Source organism: Acanthochromis polyacanthus, chromosome 20 (genome assembly GCF_021347895.1).
Source record: "Acanthochromis polyacanthus isolate Apoly-LR-REF ecotype Palm Island chromosome 20, KAUST_Apoly_ChrSc, whole genome shotgun sequence".
Lineage (NCBI taxonomy): Eukaryota > Metazoa > Chordata > Actinopteri > Pomacentridae > Acanthochromis > Acanthochromis polyacanthus.
Genome location: NC_067132.1, coordinates 27,280,738 through 27,307,488, shown reverse-complemented (window position 1 = coordinate 27,307,488; position 26,751 = coordinate 27,280,738). Strand labels below are relative to the sequence as shown.

The window sequence follows — 26,751 nt, the reverse complement described above, 5'->3', positions numbered from 1 at the left end:
CCCTCATTCACTTCACTTATGAGGTAATAATGACAGAATTTATTCATACGGACGTGTTGCCAGATTAATTTTCCATCAATTTTGAACAATTATGATTATTGGGGGGAGGATTTTATTCGAGATAAATGAGGTGAAGAAAAGTTTTGTTTGGCCTCAGTGCTGATGAGTACGCGTCCTTATTAAGCACCACTTCTAATTCTAAAAGCTCTCTCATTCATCATTCATAAACATTTGTTTTGTGTAGCTTTTTTTTCCTCTCTTTTTTCCCCTGGTTTCGCTTTTTCATGCCGGCGGCTTCTTTTCACACAGGAAAATATGTCCATTGTGTGATGCTTTCCCTCACACTGGAGTCTTTATGGGTGTTTAAAATACATCCAGGAGATATGTGTTTGTGCCGATGCCCCTGGATGTGAGACGCAGTCACAAAGAATCCGACTCCTCATCTTTCTTTATGCTGTGTACACATTTACATAATACACACATGGCCACGTGTGCAGCCCTATGCGACAGCCACGCAGTCTAATTTGTCAAAGAAAGCATGCCATCCATGCTGATATTTGCCATTAAGCACGGCCTCTGCCTCTCCTTTATTGGTTGCCATGCCAAAAATTGTGTTAACCAGGAAGCTAATTAGCAATGTGTCTTGTTTTCCTCTTGCTGTTACTCTCATGTTTTTATGCATTTGTACGCTGCCTGTCAAAAGTTTCTGAGCTCCCTCTATTTGTGCATTTCGGAGTAAAAGCACTGTAGTTGTAAATAGCGTACACATAAGGAATAATTACAAGTGAAGTCGCAAATTTTTTTTTGTGTGTAAATGAACCAAACCTAAGTGTCTAATGAGCTCAAAATGTCAACCTTGGTTTTATCAGGTCCGCGGTACCTTTTTCCGCCCCTCAGCAGTCCAGTGTTTGTGTTTCTTAGCCCAAGCGAGCCTCTTAACCCTGTTCTGATGGCTTAATAACGGTTTCTGAGCCGCTACATGACCCAGCAGCCCCACTTCTTAAGTCTTCGCCGCACAGTTGAATTTTCTTGTGTTGACTCTGATTCAGCTGTGCCTTGATGTCGGCTGCAGCCAGCCTCGTGTTATGCCAGCCAGAGCAACTTATGAACTTGTTTGATTTGTTGTCGATCTAGGTCTGCCAGTGCCTTTTTTTTTTTATATCACAGTCCTTCTCCGTTTTTCTTGATGCCTTTGATGGCAAAAAAGCCACATCGCTCAAAGATACTACTGAGATTTTTTGGCTATCTCTCCTCGAGACGGTCTTTCATTCCTCAAACTAATAACAGCTTGCCTTTTCCTGTCGTGAGCTGTCATTTCTGCTGCCATGATGACTGCAGAGAGCCTCAGAGTGTTTTACCAGCGACGTCAATCGCTGCATTTAAGAACCTATTAATTGGCAACCTCTCAGATCCTAATGGATCTCTAAAAGACACATTTCTTCAATTCACTTTTGCTGCTCATAACAAGCACACCTCTTGAGATTTAACCAGAAGTGGACAAATATGGAGTATTTATAAAAAAATAAATAAACTTGAACACGGATAAAAGGGATAACTTTGAATATAGAGTGTACACAAACCTTTTTGTGCTGCATCTTGGTATCTTTTCCCTTGTTGTGTGCAGCCCAGTGGCTATATCTGTGATTGTATCTCTATGCTATATGCAGGCATTCCCATACACAGAGTACACTGCATCCAGAAGCACTCCAACTCCTTTTTCTCATGCAGCTACAAGACGTTTCCTATCAGTGCAGATTATTCCCAGCCAGGCCTATAGCTTTCATGTAAATGTCAGTGGCAAAGGCGTGTCAGAGAGATAAAAGCCCAGATAGTCGACCGGCGTCAAGGCACATTCAACAATGCGAGGGTAGAGGTAGAGAGCATGGGATTGTATACGTGTCAGTGCGAGGTATTGACGGATGCTGCACACTGAGCGCTGCAGCCTCTCCGTGTACGATTGCCATGCCTTTTTAACCCACCAATCTGAAGTTTATCTCTCCCGGTTTCGGCTGTCTTCGGCTTGAGATGAACTGGGGAGTTTTGATAACTCCCGCAGTGAATGACACCCGCAGGAGGCCCAAAAAATTCACGATGCAAAGTAATTTCCAGACACTTTAAGACGGGCTAAGACTGCAGGAGTTTTACCGATTTACCCCGGTTTCACCCCTGACAATCGGAGAAGAAATCTGGTTTGTTGTCTTAGTCTGAACCGATGTTTGGCTCAGATTATTCGGTAATGATTGGTGTTTACAGATCCAATCTGAAACCTCCCGACCTGCTTGCTGATACTTAAAATCTCACCTCTAGTTCTCGCTAAAGAATAGAAAAAAACAATCTCTCAAACCATCTAGATTTGTTCCGTCTTCTACTGTTGTTATTTTCACACTGCAAAGTATTTTTAGTGTTACAGCACCACAGTCCAGTGTTCGTTTTGGTACCAGATTTTGAATCAGCGTTAATATTGTTGACTAATTTGTTCTTTTAGTTGTTTAGTTCTCATTAGATTTTTATTAGTTTTAATCAACAAAACTTAACACAGTTTAGTCTGGTTTTCATCAAAGGCTCATTTTTGCATTCTTAATTTTAAAATCTAATCACAGACATTGAGGGCGGTGCCATCTTTGTGTACAGTTACCGTGATTACAGATGTTATGCTGGTTTATAACGAGGTTAATTGACTCTCCTCTGTAAATCTTATCATTTCTAAACCCTTCACCAGTCTCAAACCTAGCATTAGCATTACAGCAGCTACATGCTCTCTTCAGTGGAGAGCAACAGCTCAGTCTATGATTCACTCACTTGTTCACTAATGTCCTGTTTTTTTGTCTGGGTTTAACGTGAGAAGAGAAGCTAAATGGTTAGAAAACGTTTACTGAGTGAACATCCAGAGGAAGCTTTAGATGGAGCGCCATCATTAACCTTAGAAATGACTCGTTTCTTATCCAATTCTGATTGAAAGTAATGCTAACGTTACATCCGCACCATCTCTGTGCAGGTAGCAGTGTTAGATAGGCCTACTTTGATATAAATATGGGCTGTTGTCTGCTTGTTTATAGTTTGTCTCAACTGATTTGTTGCAGCTTATTTTGTAGATGAGTTTATTTTATAAATCCGTTTGCTGTCTGACATGATACTTGACTGAACATGAGGAAGTTTCTAATTATCTGCAGTACAGCAGGTCAGACAGATAAATTTAATGAAGAAGAGATATTTTGAGAAACAGAGGGAACTTTGGTCGAGAGCTGCACTGTGTGGTTTCACAATAATTTGTCTTGAACAAAGTTAGTTGCTATTTGTTGACAGACACTTCTTTTAGTTCCCATCTTGTCACATTACTGTTTATTTAGTCATAGTTTAGCTTCCATCGTTAAAAATTACTTCTTAGTGTATATTTCCCATCAGAGCTGTTATTGAGGTAATTAACTTTGTCACAGTCTCCATTTCATTTACGTCTGTTTCCCCATAAAATCAGGTGAGGTGCTGCACTGCTCCTGATTACTCCCTATGGCTCAATATAGTTAACATTATGTAGTGTGTAATGCAGTGTTATTTGCAAATCTTGTATTATGTTCATGTCTGAGATTAGAGAGAAGAATATCTGTAAAGTTCCTCATGCAACACAATTTTAAAACTCCTAAATTATGAAGCCTTGGAGTTGTTTTAGTGCTACAGTACAGCTCATGAAGAAAGAGCGTCATTATCTAGGCCACTGCCCTGCACTGTCCCAGCAAAGAAAACAACATTAAGCAAACTTGCTTTGTGGAGTGGAAATACTTGATTTGTGTTTTCCTCTCCAACACCCTCCTCCCACTCAATCAAATTAAAGCCACGCGCCGCCTCGGTGCCATCAGCACAGCAGCCCGGCAAGCTTCCCCCACAAGTCTTCGTGTATCGGTTGACCCAGACAATCCTTTAACCAATGATGCACATGATGCGGTCCTCAGCAGGGGCCGCCACCCTGGCAAGATTCCCTTTCGCTCTGAACTCCCCGATGAGGTCACAGTCTCGCTCTCTAAGGGGGTCATGGCCACAGATGGGGCCTTGACGTCTTCGTTTGATTCCAGAGCTGAGTTACAGTCCAGGCGAGGCAGTCTGAACAAGCCTCTTAAAAAAAAAAATAGGTCTGTGTTTATGTTAACTCACAATGATTGGTTTCACTGAGCGCCAAGGATAATTACCAAGGGTTTTCCTTTATTGAATGGTAATTACAAAAGACAAATAGACTTCAAGCAACCGACTTCCTGAGTAAAACAGCTTTCTCCCAGCACAGCTGTGGGTGGCGACGCGGCCAAGAGTCAGCATGTTTGTTGGTGTTGCTCTACACTCTGAGCGCCGAAATAAATTGACAAAAGGTGGCTGATTAAAAAATGAATATGTGAGGGAATAATTATACAGTTTGACCGCCTTTTCTGTATTTTTACTCGGCTCAAATTACTCACAGCTCAAGTGAGGGTAATAAATCAAAAGGCACTGCTTGCCTGTTGCTGCAGTCTGACGGTGTTTCCAGCGGATGTACTCTTGCACAGTCGATTCCAAACTTTTATTTCCTTCTCGACTGACCTTCAGATTAATATTATAACGACCTTTGACAGCCTGCCCATTCGCAACGTATACATCCGGATATGGAGATAGCACATCATCACCGTAATTGACTTCTGTCCAGGTCTTGACTGAAGGTCACTCAGGCAGCCAGACAGATGAGTAATTAAAATCTCTTCTGCTCTTTAAGACACTCATCGAAGTCCACCTTTCATTTGGAACATCATTAGTCATGCTACAACTGACTCGACGCCTTATATCACGAAACTTCTTGGCGCACATTTGCATTCACACACAATGTATAATCATTAGCAATATCCTAAGTAATTGAAGGTGGCACTTGGGAAATGGTTACCTGACACTGACAAGTGGAGGATGGAGGGTGCTGTCAGGGAGGTGCCAGGCTTGTTACTTTCCTTGCTTCATCAGTCACAATCTGTCAAAGGTGAGATGAGCAGGAGGTTAAAATGTTCACCTCAACTTGGACTGAACTCCTGTTTCTTCACTTTGGAGGAGGATTAGAGCAAATTCACCGCGCGCGTTTAAATGTCTAATCATCTCCGGTTAAACAGTGCGCCGCGGAGTAATCTGTGCACATTCAGCTCCGAGTGTTTGCTGTAGGTAAGCCCACAGTCATCAAAGTTAGCTTAATGCTTTGCTTTGAAAAGCTTCTCTGGAGTCTTTTTCTTTTTTTTTTCTTAACTCCGTGAGAGGACAAATATCTCCAATCAACGCTTTAAAGTCACGGAAAAGTCAACACTAATTACCTCTGGGATGTGTGAGCTGTAATAACAATGAGAGGAGGACATTTTTTAGAAAGAAAGTTTGCAGAAAAACAGTTCTAAATATTAAAATAATGCATGGAAAAGAGCAGAAATAAACAGAAGTCTAAAAAAGCCTGTGTGTCAGCTGAAACGGGCAGTATGTCTTTTCTTTCAAATTTCATACATATATTCTATATTATATACATAACAAGAATTTCCTTTGAATTTATCTTATCTATATTTAATATACATGGTTCTTTAGTATATACAGTCGTTATTCCCCAAATTATTCATACTGACATTAAATTTTGATTCTTCTTCCTAACAATGACATAAACAAGTGACAGAAGGTGGTTGTATTGGAGATGTTGAATAATTCGAACAGTTTCTACAATTTTTAAATGTTGACATGTCCAAATTTTTCATGCTTCGTCTCCTTTATTTGCCACCAAAGCAATCAAACAGTTTGCATGATTGCTAACAAGCTTCCTGCTTGTCTCTACTGGGATTTTATTCATCTTCTGTTTTGTGATGACCTAATGGTTCCCAGTTCCCTCGACAAGTTTTTGATAAGATTCAACTCCATGATGTTAAAAATCCTTCCTTTCTGCCATTTTTTGACCACTTTGGTCGTATGAAGATCCAATGCTTCGTGTTTTTCCGGAGACTAACTCATGTTTCCCTCCAGAATCTTAATATTTCCCCATGTGGCATTCATTTTAACAAGGTTGTCTGACCAGTTGGCTGGAAAACACCACCATGTTTGACCTTGGGGATTGTGTCCTTGTGTTTCAGCGCTTTTCTTTCAACCTTGCATCCATAAAACTCTATTTTCATCTGATTTAACCACAAAACCGATGACCAAAAGCTTTCTTCTCTATCCAGGTTACTTCTCTGTAATTTTCTTGGATGAATAGAGTCCTCATTGGTTGGCGTCCAAGGATTCCAGCCTGCAGAGTCTGTCTTGACATGATGGGGCCGAAATTGCTCAGATTCAACAGGTGGTGATCCTTGGATCCTCTTGGCATCTTGCACTATCATTTGTGCCAGCACAAGGGTCACTTTTGGCTTCCAACCACATCTTTGGAGATTTTTCACAGCGTGGAACTCCTACCTTTTAATTACATTTTGCACTGCGTCCACTGGCACTTGAAAACCCTTGTATGTGACTTAATAACCTTTTCTGGGCTTCCATCCTCATACCAAGCTCACTCACCTGTTTGGTTGTAGCCACGGAAACAGACTAGTAACTGACTAGAGAACTATGCCTTCAGCTATTCAAAATGTTTGAAGTATTAGAAGATACTAGAACATGGTAGAAATTACCAGGAGCGTTTGGAATACTATTGAAGATACATTTTTTAAAGGGTTTAGTAGAATTGTGAATAATTTAATATGTGACATTTTTATTTTAAAAAAAGGGGAGGAAAAAGCATGTAAACAGTTAAAAATTATGTTCTTTTGCTACTTGTTTATGTCATTTCCAGTTACAAGAAACCTACTGGTCAAATATAAATTCATTCTAAATCAAGATTTTGCAATGATGTGACAAATTCGAGGCTTAACTGTTGATATTAGTTGGATCAAAGCAATCCAAGATAAATCCATTATCACACCGCTTATTCTGAGAAAACTCATGTGGGAGGTTTTGAAATGATGCAGATGTAGTTATTCTGCTCTCTTTAAGCAAATCGTTCCACGATCCAGGAGCCTTCGTTGTGACTAATTGTTATCGTGTTCGGTCCTTGAATGTGCAAGCGCTTTAAGCAGATGCAGTATGCAGCCAGTCATACAGAAATGTGAGCTGAAATACCCATGAACATCCACCAACACACACAACAATCCAGCGCGAAACACTCACACAACCGACCGCTGTGTCCCTGTGTTCTCGTTTCCAGCGTTAGCCGCCGCCACGCTTCGCCAACAGCGCCGCCAAGACAAACTTCCACCTTTATTGTACTTGGCAAATAAAGTGATTGTGGTTGTGATTTTGAAACAGCACACCCATAACTGGGAAAAAAACACACACACACACACACACACACACACACACACACACACACACACACAACCGCCGCACCGTACGGGCAACCACACATCCAGCTCCGGTCTAGTCGGCTGTGGTGAGCGAAGGGAGAATGGACACATCACAGCAGCCCGCGGTGCTGATGGAGCCTGGCCCATCCGTAGCCTTGCCAATCTGTCATCCACTGCGTGTCCTGCAGGGCACACACACACACACATGGGCGCACATGTCCACACACAGCCCGCTAGCCAGCCCATGAATCAGTCATCTCTTGCTCTTCCACGACCTCCACTCACCACCGTTCGTTGCCTGACTGACAAAAGCAGCAGGCCGGCGTGCCACAGCTCGGCTCCCCCTCCTCTCCGCTGGAAACCTGTTTGGAATAGCTGCTCTTTGATTCCTGTGTGACCTCCAGGCACGACTTGAGCTTCAGGTCCGCTTCCCTGCCCGACAGTGTCACCGCCAGGTCTGACTAGTCGGCAGGCGCTTTTTTTTTAAGGTGCATTCTCGCTCGGTTCACTCGAGCAGGTGAGGACAATGTCGTGAAAGCCCGGATGGCATGAAATAATTGCCCTGGAAAATGCAGGTCACAGTTTCCCTTTCAAGGGAACCGTGGCACAGCTTGTTTGGATAAAGAATGATATCCAGACCACATAAACAGCCCTAAACACAAGAGTTTATCAGCATAAAGAGGCATCCGTCGGCCAGCATTTCATCGTACCCAGAGAGAAAAAGATGAACTGAGGACAAAATTAATTTTCAGCAGCTACTTTTAACACGAGAGTAGGTAAAAGACAGCAAAGAATCCAATAATGATCAGCGACTGGATGCTACAGGGAGTCAAATCAGAGTTATTTGCCCAACCACCCACCTCTACCCCCTACAGAACCCACCAAATCTCTAACCTGGCAGGATGACAGGTTACCAAAAACGTTGTCCAATTAACAAGCCACATGCGAGTCCATGTGACTTTTGTTTACAAGCCCTGGTTGGCTTATAATTGGGCATTGCCAACTTAAATGAGCCAAATGCAAAAATGCACCATGGCGAACTTCCACTGCGGTTGACAGAAAAGGAAAAACAAACTGCTGGGCACCAGCACTTGCAATATTGATGGCTTGTCCGATTAAATCTGAATCAGAATCAGAAATCTTTTTATTAATCCCCACTGGGAGATCGCTTCGGAGGAGTCGCTCCAGATCGAGGGAGATGCAAAACTATACGACCTCAGCAAGAAACATGAGGAGTTGTATAACTGGACGGTCACTGCAGGTCAATGTCATGTCATCTCTGTGTACAAACAAAGACGTTTAGTGTGGCGTTTGGGTTGCAGATGCGGTCATAGTTCTTCATTAAACGTTGATCCACAGCAGTGTGTAAAGAAACTCGATGAATAGTTTCTCCAAATGCATCAAAATCGACCATGATGAGATGAAACTTTATGAATCTTGAAGGAAACTCCAGATATCACTCCGAAAAAAAAACACAAATGTGCTAACATAACAAATGCAGTTCCTGAATAATAAAAGACAATATGATATATTATCTATATATGGATAGATGGATACTACAAGCGTATTTTCTCTAAATTCATCAAAATCGATGATAAGATAAAACCCTGAATTAATTCTTGAGCCAGATATTACTCTGAAAACTGACAAATGGCACAAGAAGTGTGCCCAAATTGTAGAAAGCAATAAGATATACATACGCTACAAATAAATGAGCTAAAGTAAGGCTAGAATGGAGCGATGCTGGCAATTATATAGATGTAATAAGTAATATTATACATGATAATGAAAAAAGGCATTAAATATTATATTGCACATGAAAAGTATAATGAAAATTAAACATTAAACATTGTGACAATGCTGTAGATGAAAGTGAGTTGAAATGAAAATGAAATGTTGCACATGAAGGTGAAACGTCACACCTGAGACATGATAATATGAAATACTGCACATGGAAAGAGATGCTAGAGCTGATGCAGGAACTAATATCGCACCAACTGGTGTTTAGATCTCAGTGTCTGCTGGTGTTTTATCCGTCATTCTCTGCAGAAAGGCGATGAGTTGTACAGTTTTATGATTACTGAGCCAACATTTGTGCCAAGGCGTTAGCAGCGACCGTCTTTTCCTCTCTGTCTTTTTAAAGCAGAAACGACTGCATCCAAGTGTTGCTACTCATCGTGCGTTATGTTGTCTGACAGACCGTGTTTTGCCAGGAAATCAGAAGCGGAGGTAAGCAGCATCCAAACCCCCCCTGTCTGATGAATAAAACATTTTTCCAAAGACAATCAAACTCTCTTTGACATATACAGTCAAATCACACGCCCGGCTCTCTGATGGCTGTCGGCTAGAAACGCCAGCCCTGTCTTTTGTTGAGAGTGCTTGTGTGTGTCGAGGGGGAGGCGTAGGGGGGAGGAACGAGGGAGAGCAGCTCCAAGTCCATTATCTGTTCTCTCTCACTTAAACAACGTGGCTTCCCCTCGTTCTCCCCGCCATCACCTATGGACTTTCTCCCATGGTTCAGCAGCAGGGAAGTCTGATAATTGGTTAGACTGCTGCACAGTCAGAGAAACACTGTTCTTTTCTTACCTCATTAGAGACACCCATACAGCCGCATTGAAATTTCAATAAGCTGTTGGAATCAAGCCGCTTTGACATTTGCGGATATTCTATCGACTGAACACATTGTTTCTTTTTTACACTCAGGATCGCGGACTTGTGTTTGTATTTGATTTGCCCGGCCACATCTGAAAAGGAAACATCAAGCATGTTGAGGATGTGACACCACACATGAAAGCAACGCCGAGTTTGATCCGAGCATTATGTGTCTTTCGTACACGGAGACGGAGTTTATTGCGAGGAGAAGCTTTGATTGCGTTAAATGTGTTGAACTATTTATCAACCTTTATGTTGTTTTTTTGCCCACCGGTTCAGATCTGAAGGATGTACATATGTCCATAAATCACTTTCTTTGCTCTTTTAACAGTTGTTTGCACGCCATTACACATGCTTTCCGCGCATTGGTGGGCAGTGCGGCAGCTAAATGTTGTTTGTTTAAAGGCTCAGAGGATTTGTGTCCTGCTGTTTTAAAGAAAAGTCGAGCTGTATTATACGCAGGATCATCACAGCAGTAGATCAGACTAAACTAAGACGGCGTAAGCATTTTATCAGACTGATTGTTCACCTGATTAGTTGATAGATCATTTAAAGTAAAGCTAGAATAAACGTAGATACTCTAAAAACAAATGTTTAAGACGAAAAAATGAAGAAGTAAGGAAATCTAAGCTTTTGAATTGTAGCAACTGCTAATGAAATTATGTTCAACCAACAAATTATATTGAGTTAGGAGAGACAGTCTTTCCTCTTAACGAGTTTTTTTAAAATTAAGAATGTAAGATTCTGAACTGAAGTTTTCAGTGTAATTTGAATAATTTACGACAACTTCAACTGAATTTTAAATCAATGTGCACAGACATTTAAATTTACATTACACACAATAACAAGTTGATGTAATTACCAACATTATTACGTCAACACGACCAATCAAAATAATGTTTGCACCTTAAAAGGTTTATCTGCAACAGTGAATAACTTATTAATTAGTAGCATTAACACAAGTTGTTTGAGTTTAAATTACACACGATATAAGTTGGTGTAATTACCGACATTAACACAAGTTGTTAATGCTAATGCTAATTAAATGCTAATTAGGTTTTCAAGCCAATGTGATACATCTGCTACAACTGGAATTCAGTTTCAAATCGCTTAAATTTAAGTTTAAATGATGTGCAATATTAAGTTGGTGTAATTACCAACGTTATTGAGTTACTACAACTCGTTTATCTAAATCATTTTAATTAGACTTTTAAGTTTTAACCATGTGTTTAGTTAAGTGGTTGTAACACATCCCATGAATTACTTTGTAGAGTGCATGATGATATATTTTTGATCCCTGGCACTATATTAATAGAATTGAATTTAGTATAATTACCCAAAATATGTTCAGCCAATAAACTATACTGAGTTAAGGGAATTAGTCTTTAATTTTAAAGAACCGATTACTTCATAATTATTGCAGAAATGCGAGTTTTTAGGAACTTGAATTCCTGAACGTAAGGTGGAGCGGAATAAGATTTTAAAGCCAATTGAATTAATTTCCAACAACCTAAATTCCACAGAAATTACACACAGTAACCAACATTATCATGTCAACACACCTCATCAAAACAATGTTTGTAATTTAAAAGGTTTATATAAACCAATAAATTAGAATTTATATCTTGCAACCAACCATTTAATGAAGTGGTGATAACAGGTCCTCTGAATTGCTTTTTGTGATAAATTCGCAGCTCAACCCGGCTTTACGGAGCCGTATAATGAATTTTCAGCTCATTGTTGAGCTGTTCGGCCCACAGCTGTGTGTTTCGGTTCCTTCTTGCTGCTCTTAAACCATTGTTTTTGGCACCAAACAACTAGTTGCTGACTGTAGTTGAGCAGTTTGCTGTTAGGGAGCCAAAAATCCCAACCAAGAGCTGGTGAGAGACCAAAACAGCTTAAAGAGAGGCAGCAGTGATCTTGTATTTGCCATGTAGCCAGAAACAAGACTCAAAGTGAAGAATAATGCGATTCTACAGCTGCTGAATGTATGTTAAATGAATAGAAGTTATATGTCAGGATTGCATTTACCTTGTTTTCTCTGCCTCCAAGTGACCAAAAACTATAAATCCAAAATAACTCTCATGAAAAAAGCATTTCAATTTTTATTTACAGCATGTAAAAGTGGTGAAATTATCAGTAAAATGTGCTTAAAGTATAATAAAAATGTTCATTATACATGAGAATTACCCCTTTTAGATTAATATTATTAGATATTACTCTTTAAATACCATTATTAGCTTATTTTTACTGACACTTTACCATCTAAGCTCGGGATCAGCTGATGTGATTTTTGAAGGGTAAATAACAGTACTGATTGTTAGCAGTGAGTGGCACCAATAATGTACCAGTGTTTGGAAATAATGTACATTACTATCAAAAAATTACAATATTGCTGTCAAAAATTATTTAAAAAACATAAACTCTGAGGCTAAACTTAGTTGAAGTGTTTATATTTCCCCCCGTTTTTACATATATTCATTAAAAGAAACCATCTATCTTATCTTGTTGATTTAATTTTTCTTGTTGTGTTTACCAGTCAGATCAGGCAGCAGCATCAAAGCCAAAATAGTGCAGTTTTAAATACATTTTCTTTTAATCAAAACCTAGTCTAAAACATTTTTTAAGCTTAATATTGCATCTGATAATCGGTCAACCCCTAAAATGAGTACTTAACTGAGGATTTAGCTGTATGGATTTAAAAGAAAGATGGTACTTCATGTGTCCATCTCCATCTATTTCATCTTCACTGCAACCAAATGTCCAAAAATACAAAAAAAAAATCTTTATATTTCCAGCATGCACAAGTATAGAGGGGTGAGCAGTGAAATATACTTAAACTATCACAAATAAAAGTAGTTATTATCCAAGGGAGGTGAGTATCTACACTACTTTCGAAAGTTTGGGATCGCTTAAAAATGTCCTTATTTTTTACAGAAAAGCAGTTTTTTTGAATGATGATACCATTCAATGAATCAGAAATCCCGTCTAGACATTGTTAATGTTGTAAATGACTATTCCAGCTGGAACTTTTTAATGGAATATCTCCATAGGGGTACAGAGGAACATTTCCAGCAACCATCACTCCTGTGTTCTAATGCTACATTGTGTTAGCTAACGGTGTTGAAAGGCTCATTGATGATTAGAAAACCCTTGTGAAGTTATGTTAGCACATGAATACAAGTGTGAGTTTTCATGGAAAACATTAAATTGAACAGTAGTGTAGTTTATATCACATGTTAAATACTGTTACTAGATTATTAGCCAAGCTATCACATAGCAAAAATACCATCATGTTTCCTGAAGTGTCATAGAATGCAAGCATAAAGTAAAAGACAGTAGCTGAAAGTACATTTCTTCACTTCACAGTCGTCTAAGTCTCTATTTCCCATGATAAAATTACAATGACTGCGTTCCTTTTTGCAGAAATTGATTGATTCAGGATTCAATTTGTCATAATGACATCTTTATGATGCAGAAACTTTCCTGTGAAATGGATAAAAAAAAGAAAGAAAATAACCTCATGTGCCTGTATCATGTGAGTTTTCATCACAAATCTATATGTAAATTCATCCCATCTGAAAAGCTATTTCACATGGCAGGAAGGAGCCACGTGTGTGAATGCGTCGCATGGGGAATCCTGCATACAAAACAGGTGTTTTTTTACATATATAATTTTACATTTCTCTCTACGCTTTATGTGTAGACATAATTTGATTTGATTCGATCTTAAATACCTGAAAACTACATGTATGAAAGTGGGTCCCACATGTGATTAAAAGGTAGAAAATGATGAATTTCTGTTTAATGCAGAAAATAAAACTGAGCTTAATGAGCAACTCTTGATGAACAGTGAAGGAATGTTCTCCGTGCAGACAGCACCTGTCCATTTTACTCCAAGGACCTGAATCAGCGCTGCTTCCCTTCTGTTTTTTTTTGTTTTTTTTCACTACATCTGCATTATGTTTTGATGCTTCACGCTGATTAAAGTAAGTGTTATATTATATGTACGCCTTGTGAAAACCGACCTCATGAGGGGGTAAAAGGAAGAAAAAAAAACACCAGCCGTCTGATAGTTTTAAAGTAACTTGTTCTGTTTTGTGTTGTTCACAGCCGCTCATTATGATCCGGGATAATAGACGTATTTTCTCCTCAGTGTGTCGGTGATTATATGGGCAGGATGAGCCCCCAGCATGCCCCTGTTTTTGTCCTGCCATTTGCAAGGCCTTGTGGGATATGACTAATGGAGTGTTCTGCTTAAAGGATTGTGGTGTCTGGTGCGAGTGTTCCCTGGGTCGTGGTGAAGTTAATTACCTGGGATTGAACAGTTACTTTGTCCCTCTCCGGGGATCCGGTCGGCAGACGGGAGAGGAAAGCGATGCGTCTTGAACCGGCTGCATATCCAGGTCACCGTGGAGCAAACAACACTGTTGTTTTGTTGTTGTTTTTTTAAATATATATTTCTTTCCTCCCCTGCTTTAACCCTCCTGTGTGTCTCTTTGATCTCTGCTTATGGCTTAGCAGTCTGACTCACTTCATCAGAGCCATAGGACACCAATATCACCCCATGTGGAGATATTGGGAAGGTAATGGCCTCGTCTCTGTGTTTACTCTGAAAAAAATACGGCAGAGTTATTCCCAAATTAATTACTTTACAAGCTAATTTACCACATACTGTACGCTGCTTTTAAACATCCATCAGCGGTGTCCTTGTAGAAGATTTTCTGAAATATATAAATAAAAAACTAACTTAGCCACTCTTTTACAACTTTCTGTCACTGAATGATAAAAGTGGCAGATTTACTACTTGAAAATTTCAGCAATCTTTAAAATAAAGTGGCCTTGATTTCAGACAGATGTAGAGAAAAGCTTCTCTTTTCCAGCCCTCGACCGAAATGACACCTTTAGCCGAAAGCCTTTATCAGATGTGGCTCGCAAACGCTAGTGAATCTCATATACTATGGTAAAAGTCCAATCAATCTTTTTCACCTTTTTAACCTGTAAAAAAAACCCGTTCAAAAGTTCAGGCTCTTCCAGGAAACTTCATCTTTTCCATGAAAACTAACACTTTTTTTCATGTGTTAACATAGGTTTTTCTAATAATCAGTTAGCCTTTCAACACCATTAGCTAACACAATGTAGCATTAGAACACAGGAGTGATGGTTGCTAGAAATGTTCCTCTGTACCCCTATGGAGATATTCCATTAAAAATTCCCAAATAGAATAGTCATTTACCACATTAACAATCTCTAGACTGTTATCTTCATTGAAAAAATTGTTATCTTCATTGGAAAATAAGGACATTTCTAAGTGACCCCAAACTTTTGAGCAGTAGTGCACATATGTTGTTTTTTAGAAGACACATCATGAGCACAGTAAGCAGTCAAACACCATGGTTGAGCATTTCTACCATAAAACTTACATGTACCAATGAGATCCTCAAAATTATAGGTTTGGACTTTTGAAATTTGATATATAACAAACCTTAAGAACCGATCCTGGAAGCTTGCAATGTATGAATTTCTGTATCATTATTCTTCTTCTGAATTGGTTTCCAATTTGGGCATATGTGGCGGAAACACTACAATATTAAAACTTTCCATTGTGTGGCATAGAGAAGTGAGAAGTTGTAGGTGAGCTGGTGTGCTTGAGTTGCAGCTAGTGGTGTTACATCTAAGCCATTTCAAGGCAAGAATGGATAAAATATACCTTCTAATATATATAACTCAGATATATAGAGATTAGTTTTTAGGTCAAGGGTTAAATCGATGACCAGAAAGGGATTTAAAATGCACAGTTAATCGTAGGAATCCAGGGCAGGTGCATAATAATGCAACAGAACTTTCCCCGCATTTGGTCTTTTCAGTTTGCAGTGTAGAATCGTACAGTTTCGACCACAACATCAACTCGAAATGCACCAAAACAGCAACAAATAGGAGTTTCTAGACTTCATTCCAGTTCGAGAAGATCATAGGAAGTAGAGGGCTGGCTGCGCTAGCCTATGTGGTGAATTTTAGCGTAGAAATGGCGATATTGGAGAGAAAAGTATATGACGAGGACAGAAAAATGGTCTTTCTGCATTTTATACTTTAAATTGTTGCACAAACATGATTTCTAGTAAAAAATGATCATGATTGGAGTTACTGATGAACTTAAGAAGTTTATATACCAAGGTTTAGACCATACAGTGTTATATTTTTGTGGTTTTACTTGCACAATTTGCATATTATGAATTAAACCCAACAAAAATTGCATAAAATACTACTTTTCCTTATCATGAGACCCTACAGTGTAACCTAACTGATATGTTATTGTAGCTAAAATTTTACGGTTTCATAAGCAATGTGCGTGGGGACCTACCTTGGAGTAGTAGCACTTTTTTCGGAGTTGAAAACAGCCTAATATTTGAATACTTTAATAAACACTGGAGGTAAAGCTAACGGCTGAGTAAAGAACCAGCATTGCTCTTTTGCTGCACTTCTTTTCACGCTAACACCTGCCACACTGGCCTGTTCAGACAGTTTTCAGCCTGCAGATTTCTGTCCACTCTCAGCTAACACCTCCAGGAGGTGTCATCCTCTACAGCAGGCTGGGGTTACTTAGTCCACATGATATGTAAGATGAGTTAGCGCTGATATTCTATAGATACTCACTTCTACCTACACTTGTTGAGGTTAGAACTTAACCCACTGGCTTGTGTGCAACCTGCTGCTCTGTTCTGGCGGTTACTTTGATGAAAAAAACTACTAAAAATCAAACCCAACTTGCTATGAATTGGACGTTTTGAAGAGTTAGAATGTTGATGAACACCCGAGAGAGTTTAAGGTGGTTGAGAGAAATGGGGGAAAAAAAACTCATTAAACTTTGTTCAGGAGTCACCTGCGTAAAGCTTTAAATGACTTTGCAGCTTCGGCAGATAGCGAAGTAGAATCAGTGAGGTCTGCGTGGAAAAATATCAAAAAGACCTTCTAAAATTCGACACACTACCTCAGCCCTGATGCCGACCTGAACCAACTAGCAACCTGCGAAAATATAAAAAGGCAGTCTGGAAAAGAAGAAAAAAAAACTATATTTTAAAACGGCTGAATGCAGAGGGTGAAGAAATAAAAAATAAAATTAAAAAATAAGATGAAGAAATCCCTATGAGCGTTGGAGCGTTTATCAGGGGATATATATCCCCAACTAGTTGGCAAGTGTGCAATGAAGCCTGCCACAGTGTCACGCCGCACTGTGGCTTTTAATAGGAACACGGCTTAAGAGGCCCTTACATCTTTCGTTTCACTTGAAGTTGTCACTCAGTAATCCCTCGGTAAAGTGTAATGCCGCTGGATTAGCGCCGCAACCCCAGATTTCCAAATTATCATCTGAAAAAACCCACTGAATGATGTCGCTAATAGGAACCAAATTATGCAAAAGAAGAAGAAGGCCATTTCTCCCCCTTTCCTTCCTTCCTCTCTCCCTCTCCCTCTCTCTCTCTCGCTACCCTCTTTCAATTTGTCATGTCACTTTTTCTCCCTCGCTGTAACTTTTATAACGGGCAGATTAGCATGCCGCTGTGTCCACTAGCTGCTCGGAGAAGAGAAGGGAAAAAAAAAAAAAAAGAAACGTCCAGATGAATATACAGCATCACAGGAGGATTTATTAATAGGGGGCAGTCTAAGTCCATCTGTGGTTGAGCTCAGGCCTAATCCTTTCCCTGCAACTGAATGAGACTGTACAAATTCCCTGTGATGGCCTACGTCAACAGCTCCTGGAGTGGGTGGGGAGGATGAGAAGGGGGGGGGGGGGGGGGGGGGGGGGGGGGGGGGGGGGGGAGGAAAGCATCCAAGGCCTCCTCCCACTGTCCATACTCCCTGGAGTCATCTTAACCAAAGCCCAAACCCAGGCTGACCGTGTTTGTTGTGATCACTAAGCCCAGAGACTTCCACTTTCAGGATAAAGATGATTTCCACCGGCCCCTTCTCCAAAACCCCCCACACACCAAGTTCCTTTTTCTGGCAAAACACCCTCACTGTCTGCCTCTTTTCTTTCCACTCCTTACAGTACTTTCATCTCTCTCCGAGTTATAAAGGGGCTGGGTAGACTCTCTCCCAGGGCGCATTTCAGTGCATCTCAACCATGCTAAATCTCGTGCACTCGGGGATCATGTGCTGTTTTTTGGGGGGTTTTTTTAGTCCGTACTTTGTCAACTCTGCATCAAAACGGCCACAAAGGCGCAGTATTGTGACTACACCGTGACTACAATCGCTCTCACCCCGCCCACCCAAAGACATCAGCGCTGATAGAAAAAGAGGAAAAAAATAAAAGAGGGGAGAGCAGACATGTTTTTTCGCCGTTCTACTTCTTTCCTCAGACACAGCCAGGGGACATGGGAGGAGGGATGATGGTAGCTTCAACCTGCCCTCGCAGCGCAATTGGGCTGCCTGCCATGAGCCCCATGATTTATGATGCCGTCAAAACGTACACTGCTTTTTTCTTCTTTTTTTTCTGTCGCTTCACCAAGGGTCACTGTGTTGTCTTAGATGCCTCTATCTACCGGCGTGCCGTGATGCTCTCACTTCCAAAAAAGAACAACTAATCTCCGGCAGTCAGTGTCCATTTATCTGCCGTGCCGGAATATGATGTTAAAATGCTAATCCTGCATTTTTAATATTCTTTCTTTTTCATTCCTCGATGCTGCGATAGGATCTGTCTTTGTTGCTGGAAAAGGAGCAGTATCTTAGATGCTATATGCCTACATAGTCCTTAGATGTTAGCACCAATTACCAGAGAAACCTGCAGAGCTGCATATCTACATAGAAAGGACCATTAGGCTTTGAATTTCAGCTTAAATGGTGAACTCCGGAATATATATATATATCTCTACATATGCATGAAGCTATGCTATTGAATCCTCTGCAGGGATGGTGAAAGAACTCCCACACGCCTTGTGGAAATTTCTGGAAGAAATTACGGAAAAGGAATTTAACGGGACACTTTTGTTTGTGCCAAATGTGGATAAAACAGAATGACAAACTATTCAGATGTGTGGCTAATTTGCTTCCCAGCCCTCCACACCCACACCTCCCTCCACCGCTGGAGTCGCAGCAGTTCGTCTGCACTCCGACGGGGAGAAGGATTTCACTCCGTCAGAGGACACGGCTCGGCTCGGCTGATTAGCCACGCTCACTGAGCATGCCCGGACGCCTCGGCCCGCCGTTTAAAGAGGTGGAAAGGATTCGGCTCCGGGTGGGGAGGGACGGGTTAAAGGGTTGAGGGGAGTCATTCTTTTTTCTCTCTCTCTCTCTTTTTATTTTTTGCATGTGGTTGCATGCTAATAAACACAGGGTGTCACAGTGTCATGCAAATCTAAACTCCCCTTGGCAATTTCACTGCACGTTTGACACAGTCCCAGTGTGCCACTTTCCTCCACTGTTGTCAAGGTGGCCTGAAGTGTGCTCTCCAATTCAGCTTTTTTAGTTTCTGCAGAGCATTAGGTCCCTCAAATCTGGGTCCAAATGCCATCTAAAATCCTTTTCAAATTCTCCACTGTGATTTATTTAACAGCATAACTGAAGTGACTCAAAGTGCCACCACCCTCCCCTCGCTCCTCTTTAAAAAAAAAAAAAAAACTGGCACTCCTGGTGTGCTTTAGCTGCAGAGACGCCGTGAGAAGCAGAATCATGACATTTTTATGCTTCTTCTATTAGCTTTTCAATAAACACAACAATCGAGACCAGATGATTTGCCTCAGCGTGTGACTCATCTGAAAGAGAAAAGTCACTTCTTTGCAATATTTCTTTGTTAGGAATATGAATGTTTGCCAGTAAAGCATTCACTATCTGGGATAAATTAGTCTCTTGGCCCCTCTGAGCTGCTGAGAATCCTTTAAAATATTCCCATTGACTAATCTGCTGATCAGCATGAGGTGTGGCTGCCATTCTGTCAGCAGAGAATTATGTTGATTATTGCACTATGTCAGAAAATCTGCACCGAGTTGGTTGGAGAGGGGCGGAAGTGGAGGGAAGGGGGTGAGTTCCAGAAACAGTTATTGCACTGCTTTCCTCTGCATAGCACCAATCTTCACTCGCTGGAGAGTAATCAGGACATTTCGGTGTTGGAGCTGAAAAGAGATGGCTAAAGACAGATCATAATCCCTGCCTTGTGAGATTTCTCTCTCTCTCTCTCGTAGAAAAAATTGCAACAATATTCACTAATAATTTCCTGCTGAAGCTGAAAAGGGTATTTTGGAAACTGGAAAAGGTCATCTCATTATTGGGAATTACCAGAGGGAGCCGTATCCTCATGTTCAGTATGTACACATAGAGGCCAAACACAAGTGCAAAGACCTGATCAGTCTTCCAAATTAGTAATATGTGCATGGAAGAAACAGCACTAAGTCTGTCTCTGTGTTACAGTAGCAGCGGAGATCCACACTTTAATTGGCTTCAGTGTATGCTTAGGTGCCCATGCCAGTGTCCTATTAAACCATGTTAGCCACTTTATATATGTACATGGAGGCACTGTACCATACTGTAAGTTAGATTAAACAACAACAACAACAACTCTTAGGCCATTATAAAAAGTTGATTAGTTGGAAGTTGCAGAACAAAACACCATAATTTAAACTTTCATTTACATGATCCAGTGCCTAACTAGGAAGCACAAAACTGTCCCATAATAATGTGGGCAGTTTGAGAATGAGTGAAGTTTAAAATGGCGCACAGATGACCAACAGTATGTTAGATTGTTTTTGTGCTATTTTTTGGTAAAATGTTGAGCATCAGTGCTTTTATGACCAGCTAATGCTCATGTTAGCATGGTGCATAAAAGTAGCGTAACCGTTCTAAACAGAAGCAACTAGTGGAAGCTTTAGACCATAATTTTGTAAGAATATGAACAATTACACCATAGAAAGTATGGCATTTAATTAGTCTAAAAACTTGTGTACATTAAAATCAGGCTGGTAGTTGCTGCCATATCAAGCAGACTTTTGATATTTTTTAGGTGAGACAGTGACTAATAGCTCATTTCATTGCCTGTCTGAGGTGTGTCGATTTGTTATTGCATCTACTGACTGATTCTCCAGATGCTGCTGAACACTGACAGCTTTGTTTCGTGATCTTGTGATCGAACAACAGTTTAGACTAAGTTGTGTAGTCGAAATTGGTCTATATGGTAATAAGGCTAGAGCACAGAGGTACAGACTAGGTCCTTACTTCCGTGTTGGCAAGCAGAGAGCAGTGTGGGAGTTTAGCTAGTAAAGGAGCACCGTGACAGAGACTTCAACGAGGCTTGTTGACCTCAGGCCAGCAAATGAGTGCTAAATTATGCTAGGATGTACTGGGACAATAATCCAACACTCCAGCGGAACAGCTTATGATTGTCTTAGTGGCTTGATTTTGCACTTTTGTATGACAACAAATGTGAACAAAGAATTGTACTGGTACTGAATTGAAAGTCCTACGATTGACTAGCCTAGCCGCGCTAGACCCATGCTCTGAAGACGCAAGGGTCTAGGCATGCTCAACAGGGAGGGAGGCGGGCTAAAAGGTTGTCTATCAAATCACTCTGCAGCAATTGGGTAGGTATACAACCAATCAGCACAACGAATAGGCTCCTAGAGCGCCAGAAATCAGAGGATGCAATGGGTGAAGCTCAAGTATATTACAGACATGTTAACAGAAAGATTATTCAGAGTCGGTGCTAATGGAGCTCAACGACTGTTGTCGTTTTCCTGGCAGAGAATTAAATTCGTTGCCGTGGGTTGTCTAGTGTGGCTAGGCTAGTTGTTTCCGGTTGTTTCTCTCAGAATCGTCGCGCCTCTGTCGTCACTTAGTTACGCCCGCCTTCTGACTCTACACTTCATGGTGATTCGTCCGGCCAGTTTTAGGAGCATCCAACCTCGAGCCTTATGGAGGGTAACTAGACCCACCCTGGCAGAGAATTAAATTCGTTGCCGTGGGTTGTCTAGCGCGGCTAGGCTAACGATTGACTCCAGTCTCGATTTTTGGATACAGCTCAGTGCATTCCTGTTTTTGGTGCTTTGCATTTATTTTGATGGATTTAATTGAAGTCAAAGCATTTGAATGCATTATTTTACTTGTAACAGAGCAATTCTATGCTGTGATAATGGTACTTTTACCAGATTTGAGGACAAAGACTGATGGATGTTGACAACGGCCAATCACAAAAGCGAATTATTAGCCACTATCCCACCTCTAAAGTCTCAAAAGTCAGTTTGCGTCCTCGGAAGATGGTTTTCATCTGTGCTTGGTTCACGTTCACTCACGTGGTACTCACAGGTTTTGAGTTCAATTAAATAGCATAGAGAAGTTCCTGTGGACAACTTCATGCATTTCCCCTTTAATTTGGGGGCGTTATTCAAATCCATTTCCACTAACTGACTACTGCAATTACAACTGCCGTCCTCCACAAAGGCTGGCGTGACAAAACTTTCGACAGGACTGAATTTAACTGAGGTGCACCGGATCACTTGTGAATTAAACTTACCATGTGAAAGAGTTCTTCTTTCAAAACTTGCATAGCCTTTGCTTTAAGCAACGTTCAGGGACTCAGAAAGCCCCTAAAAATGTCTTTATCACCTGGATATTGGGCTGACCACAGTTTATCCAGAGGAGCCTTTGAAAACCTTTAACACTGCCTACTTCCCTGCAACCAAACGTTATCAGGAGACTGTCATTATTTTTATTACTACGGTACATATTGTCCTCTCCCAGATCAGTTCTATAGCAGAATTATTAATGAAAGCATACACACTGTGTATGAGCCTTAAATTGCCCTCTACAGAGAGTTGTGCAGAGCTCCTCGCAGCGATTCCCTTATTCCTTTGCATGTACTGAAGATAATGTCACATGTTCCAGAGTCATTAGTGGAGCACAGAGACATCCTTAGTGTGAAAAGCCCTCTGACAGTTAGCTCAGGCCTTATATTCAGCTCTGCATTGGCTAGAAATGGTGTTTCAAAGGCTCTTTCTGGAGGCGTCTGAGAGAGAAAGGTAGATCTGTAGATCTCACATTTTAAGTTAGGTATATCTTTGCCTTAATCCCCCTTTACCTTGGTAATGTTTACACATTTATCACATTAGCATCTTGTTTGTTTGTCCCATTATCCCCTTTTTCTCCCACGCCGAAGGACTTTTACTTTTTTTTCTGCTTTCCTCAGAAAGGCAGCTTGGTCAGCAGTCAGCGTGCATCACGCAGCCATGTCAAACCAATATTAAGGTCAAACCCTTAAGCACTGGAGGAAACGATCCACCATGCAGTGGAAAAACTTGTGACCATCAGCCTTTTTGCCCGCTTCAAGTGTCAGTTACTTGAAACAGTGCGCCAATTCAAGAAAAGCCTCCAAAGATAATTACACAATGTACTGTATGTGCGCTGTAAACAAGCGCAGAGCAGAATCGCTTCCTTGTGTTAAACGTCGCTTTATCTTAGCCGAAAATGACAGCAGAAATATGGATGACTTTGGGTGCTTTTGCAGTTTATGCAGGAGACACTGCATTATTTGCAGTGCGGAGAATATTTATGCCACCGAGGCCTCTAAGTCGAAAGATCCAGACATTTTGCTCTGTTTTTATTTCTCTCGGGAGTTGGGGGGAAAACTATGTTGATAAAAACTTATCTTTGCCCTACAGAACAACGCCGTATCTGATATTCTTTAAAGAAGACTATGATATTTGTGATACGAGGTGCTCGGGCGGCTGACTCCTCTGTGCTCCCTTGTTCACTTTCCTGTAGCGTATCGATCTTTTTCTGGGATTGTTTATAGGACTCCATGTGTCTAAAAGGAGACCTATTGATTTCCTTTTTTTGGGGTTCTGCCACAGCGCAGCTCAAAGTCTCGTCTATAAAATGAAGCACATAATAAAATAAGTCGACTTAATCATCCGTAATGAGTCTCCAAAGTGAATAAAACACATTTATGATGGTCGTCTGCGATGTTTGTAGGTTTAAGTTATCTTTTATTTGATGTTTCTGCACCAAACTTTCTGCAGATGGCAGCATGAGTGATGCTGTTCTGTAGTTCACCAGTGATACACTAGAAAAATACGTGTAAGCTGTTAATAAATTACATATAATGACTGATACAAACACAGAAAAGAAGTATTCATTTACATTCTAGCCCTAAAAAGAGGCCAAAACTGTCAATAATACCCAAAACAATGACTGACTGCAAAATGGCACCATTATTAAAAGGAATTTAATTCAGCCAAAAAAGTCTTTATTTTACAGTTATTTGTTGTTATTTTAAAGAAAAGTTATTTATATTGAGGAAAAAGGTTGTGGTTATTTTACAAATTTTCCCTGTTTTGTTAAATGACTGAAAACAACATTTAGATGCTTTTTTGTATAATATTCATATATTATACATTATTATATTTAAAATATTATTAAATTAATGTATTTACTTAAATCTAATATAATATAATATAATGATATTTTATATGCTATTTTTAGACCTAAACTGTAAATGAAGTCCATATCAAAAATGTGTATTTTCATGAAAGGTAATTTCATTATTTTCAATATTTAATTGTGCATTTAATTGTAGAATTTTTTTGAATTACATTTTTTTGTTGTTTTTTTTGTTTTGTTTTATGCCTATTTGCTCTTATTTCAAAGACAGTTATGTATATTAAGGATTTAAAAAGTGGTTAAAATGACTGATAAAATCACAGGAAACAATAACTTACATTAATTTACCACATCAAAAATATGTATTTTTGTTCACCAAACGTAGTTTATTCTTGAAAATGTGAGACTGTAAAACTACTCAGTTTTTTTTTTTACTGTATTTATGCTGGCAAATATATAGTTATTTTATAGATATCTGCAGTTTTCTTTAAAGGAAATAATGTTTATATAAATAATTGAAAAAATGCTCATGGTTATTTTGAAGTAGAAAAAAATATTATTAAAAAAAGATGTCATTTGTCTTGTTAGTTGTATAAAAAACAGACCAAAATTGTGTACGGTCGACCTCAAAACTCTGTACACTCAACAAAAATATAAACGCAACACTTTTGTTTTTGCTCCCATTTTTTATGAGATGAACTCAAAGATCTAAAACTTTTTCCACATACACAATATCACCATTTCTCTCAAATATTGTTCACAAATCTGTCTAAATCTGTGATAGTGAGCACTTCTCCTTTGCTGAGATAATCCATCCCACCTCACAGGTGTGCCTTATCAAGATGCTGATTAGACACCATGATTAGTGCACAGGTGTGCCTTAGACTGCCCACAATAAAAGGACACTCTGAAAGGTGCAGTTTTGTTTTATTGGGGGGTCCACTCCTCTTCAATGGCTGTGCGAAGTTGCTGGATATTGGTGGGAACTGGTACACGCTGTCGTATACGCCGATCCAGAGCATCCCAAACATGCTCAATGGGTGACATGTCCGGTGAATATGCTGGCCAAGCAAGAACTGGGACGTTTTCAGCTTCCAAGAATTGTGTACTGATCCTTGCACCATGGGGCCGTGCATTATCCTGCTGCAACATGAGGTGATGTTCTTGGATGTAGGGCACAACAATGGGCCTCAGGATCTCGTCACGGTGTCTCTGTGCATTCAAAATGCCATCAATAAAATGCACCTGTGTTCTTGGTCCATAACAGACGCCTGCCCATACCATAACCCCACCGCCACCATGGGTCACTCCATCCACAACATTGACATCAGAAAACCGCTCACCTACACGACGCCACACACGCTGTCTGCCATCTGCCCTGAACAGTGTAAACCAGCACTCATCCGTGAAGAGAACATCTCTCCAACGTGCCAGACGCCATCCAATGTGAGCATTTGCCCACTGAAGTCGGTTACAATGACGAACTGGAGTCAGGTGGAGACCCCGATGAGGACGACGAGCATGCAGATGAGCTTCCCTGAGACGGTTTCTGACAGTTTGTGCAGAAATTCTTTGGTTCTGCAAACCGATTGTGTCAGCAGCTGTCTGAGTGGCTGGTCTCAGACCATCTTGGAGGTGAACATGCTGGATGTGGAGGTCCTGGGCTGGTGTGGTTACACGTGGTCTGAGGTTGTGAGGCTGGTTGGATGTACTGCCAAATTCTCTGAAACGCCTTTGGAGACGGCTTATGGTAGAGAAATGAACATTCAATACACCAGCAACAGCTCTGGTTGACATTCCTGCTGTCAGCATGCCAATTGCACGCTCCCTCAAATCTTGCCACATCTGTGGCATTGTGCTGTGTGATAAAACTGCACCTTTCAGAGTGGCCTTTTATTGTGGGCAGTCTAAGGCACACCTGTGCACTAATCATGGTGTCTAATCAGCATCTTGATAAGGCACACCTGTGAGGTGGGATGGATTATCTCAGCAAAGGAGAAGTGCTCACTATCACAGATTTAGAAAGATTTGTGAACAATATTTGAGAGAAATGGGGATATTGTGTTGCGTTTATATTTTGTTGAGTGTATTTTTAAAAATACAAATTTCATTTTTTTTTATAATGTGTGGCCGTACAGTTACACACTAATGTAGTTATTACAGATATTTAAGTTATTTTCCACATTTTTTAAAATATTTTTTGAACACTGGCATTTTCCATCTTTTATACAAAAACATATTTTTCTTTCTTTTTTTGGCAGAATTATTTTTTCCTCCCACAGTGTAGCCTTATTAATAACTCCGGTGTTCTTCTAATCCAAAGAAGCTGCCGGTTGCTGCACTTTAAGCACAGATTCCATCACCTCCACGCTGGACCCAGACAGGTAAAAGAGGTAATAAA

The 26,751-nt window shown here is 40.3% G+C and overlaps 1 long non-coding RNA gene across 1 annotated transcript in view; it reads right to left on the bottom strand.

Moving 5' to 3' along the window:
- Positions 1-8,109, bottom strand: part of LOC127531363 (uncharacterized) — a 41,000-nt gene extending 32,891 nt beyond the window's left edge. Inside the window, exon 1 of the long non-coding RNA XR_007938419.1 lies at positions 7,626-8,109. This is a non-coding gene — a long non-coding RNA (uncharacterized LOC127531363). The remainder of the gene's footprint in view (positions 1-7,625) is intronic.
- Between the last annotated feature and the right edge of the window lie 18,642 nt (positions 8,110-26,751).